The sequence below is a fragment of the Dermacentor andersoni genome, unplaced genomic scaffold (assembly GCF_023375885.2).
Source record: "Dermacentor andersoni unplaced genomic scaffold, qqDerAnde1_hic_scaffold ctg00000795.1, whole genome shotgun sequence".
Classification (NCBI taxonomy): Eukaryota; Metazoa; Arthropoda; class Arachnida; order Ixodida; family Ixodidae; genus Dermacentor; species Dermacentor andersoni.
This window is the reverse complement of record NW_027315473.1, coordinates 1-2,500: the sequence shown is the minus strand read 5'-3', so window position 1 is coordinate 2,500 and position 2,500 is coordinate 1. Positions and strand designations below refer to the sequence as shown.

Sequence of the window (2,500 nt, the reverse complement as noted above, 5' to 3'; positions counted from 1 at the left end):
AGGGCTGCACTCTCAAGCAACCCGACTCACGGGAGGCTTCATCCCGGGCGCGCAACGGCGGAGACGGGCCTGGCACCCACTCTGGGACAAGCCCCTGTCAGGGGGACTTGCACCGTCGCAAACACCCGAGAACGTCGCCTCCCATACACCACATTTCCCGACCGCCTGCAAGGACGGGGGATTCGGTGCTGGGCTCGGTCCCGTTTCGCTCGCAGCTACTCGGGGAATCCCTGTTGGTTTCTTTTCCTCCGCTTAGTGATATGCTTAAATTCAGCGGGTTGTCTCGCCTGATCTGAGGTCGACAACGGATACATCGCTTTCGCCCATTCCAGCACGACCGAGTACGACGCCCTGCCACGTCCTTACGGACAAGGCTGGCAGGCGGCACAACGCCTGCGCGCGTGCGTCATACGAGCGGTATGCCGAAAAGGACTCGACACGTTCGAAAACCCAGCGCCAACCGAGTGCGACGCCCTACCACGTCCTTCGCCCAACACGGAGCTACTTATAGACGAGGCTGGCAGGCGGTGAACCGCCTGCGCGCGTGCGGCGCACGAGCAGTTGCGTGGTAAGCGACCGTGTCTGAAGCCCAAACACCACCGAGGCAAAGATCGCCTTAGCAGCGCGCCGCTTCAGCGGGCACCGCAGGGGCGACTAAAACCTGGCGGGAGGCATCGTCTCGTGTAGCGTCGCCCCTGCCCCAACTGGAGTGGCCCAGTCTTTAGGGGACAGAGACTGCGAAGCACTTGGACCGACGGCGGACTACGACGGAACGCTTCAGCTCGGCCAACGGGGCACCCACGCTCTCGAAGGAGACATTTTCCGTTTCGCGGCAATTCTCCGCCGTGCCGTGACTCTTCTCGCTCGCAGACTGCGCTGTCGCGTCGAACCGCTTTCGGGGGCCACCCTTCTCCTCCCCGCTCCTCGCAAGAATCTGCCGATTCCCATTCCTGCGACGAAGCCCGGAAGGGCGCCCACACAACTGCGGTGACGTGAACGAGCGACCAGCTCTGGAGCTCGACGTACTTCGAAGGCAAACAGCGCAAATTGCGATCGCGCTGGCTTTGCGCACGGCGCGGGAATCGGCCGGCGTTTCATTCCCACGTTTTCCGTGCACGCAAGCGTGCGCTTCCGACTCTCTCGCAAACGTGCGCGCTACATGGCAACAGACGTTCGCGCCTCGTGCTTGGACCGCTCTTTCCCTGCAGGTATCCGACTCCATCCTGCGGCGGTCTTGCTAGAGGCGCGCACTCGTCACGCTGCAGTAGTAATGCCTCGTTTCCGTCTTTTCGAAGAATTGGCACAACGGTTTGCCACCGTCTCCCTCTCGTGAGGCCGCTGGCGCGTGGCTTTAGCGCTCAACGTACTGTCCATGATGCCGACGCGGTCAAAACGAGTCGACGGACGCACGTTCCCTGTGCGCCGAAGTCTCTCTTGATATGTGATCCGACCCTCAGACAGACGAAGCCAAGGGAAGACCCAAGGCCGCAATGTGCGTTCAAAGAATCAGTGCTCAGTGTGTCCTGCAATTCACACCAAGTCTCGCAGCTGGCTGCGTTCTTCATCGACCCGAGAACCGAGTGATCCACCGCTTAGAGTCGTGAAAAATAGTTTGTTCAATTCAGTACAGTACAACCAGGGTTTTAGGCACGTGGCGTCTCCCTGTGTGTGGTTTCGAAGAGCGCCTTTCGGCGTGCGCTCCTCCAGTCTCGCTCTTTCGGCGGCCGCGTCTCAGCAGCTGAAAGCCTAATGGCACTCCACTCCTGCTACTCGCGCGTGTGTTTTGCGCCCACGCCTTCCTCGCTTGCCCTCGAGGTAGCTTATGCCGTTTGCGCGCACTCGAAGCCGGTTTTACCTGCCATCCAACCACCGGACCCGTGTGTCTCGTGTGCACGTTCACATCGCTCCACTAAAAATTGCAAAGAGCGACAGAGCCATGATTAGGGCTAAGCCGCTGTGGAGTCTTTAACGGCTACACGGCCACGGGCAGGGCTTCACCCCCATCGACGTGCTTCGCTTCAGTCAGCAGTAGGTTCATAGAAGGGCCTCAAACACACACACACTTTCGCATCGGCAGATCGCCGCAGCATAACCGCTGTTGATCCAACAGCCTACTTGAGACGAAAGACAAGAGCCCGGCGCGCGTACTCGCGCAGCTCTCCAAAACCACTCGGCCAGTGCCAGGGACGGCTCCCTGCGCCGGCGCCACAACAAGTCTACTTGAGGCGGAAGACGAAGCCAGCAAGGGCCTGGCCGCAAGTGCGTTCGAATCCGGGACTACAGTCCCTCGTCTGTCCGTACTTCCTCTTTCGACGTGCGGCGCCTTCCCAAAGCGCACAAGTCCGCTAACCGCAGAACGCTTCCGACGTAGCAAAGCCGCGTTTCCTTCGGTACTTCGCAGCAACGCCGCCTTTCCCTCGGCGGCGGGCGAATAGCCTGCAGACGTCGTCGCATTAAACCGCGATCTCGACACCTCGCGCGTCACGAGCAGGAGCCGACC

General features: G+C 60.7%; 2 non-coding genes across 2 annotated transcripts in view; both read right to left on the bottom strand.

The window, feature by feature from the left end:
• The window catches only part of LOC140215037 (large subunit ribosomal RNA), a 3,959-nt gene extending 3,658 nt beyond the window's left edge, over positions 1-301 (bottom strand). Inside the window, exon 1 of the ribosomal RNA XR_011891958.1 lies at positions 1-301. This exon is cut by the window's left edge and continues 3,658 nt beyond it. This is a non-coding gene — a ribosomal RNA (large subunit ribosomal RNA).
• A 1,146-nt stretch (positions 302-1,447) lies between these two features.
• Positions 1,448-1,600, bottom strand: LOC140215032 (5.8S ribosomal RNA). The gene has a single exon (XR_011891954.1). It is a non-coding gene; the product is annotated as a 5.8S ribosomal RNA (ribosomal RNA).
• Between the last annotated feature and the right edge of the window lie 900 nt (positions 1,601-2,500).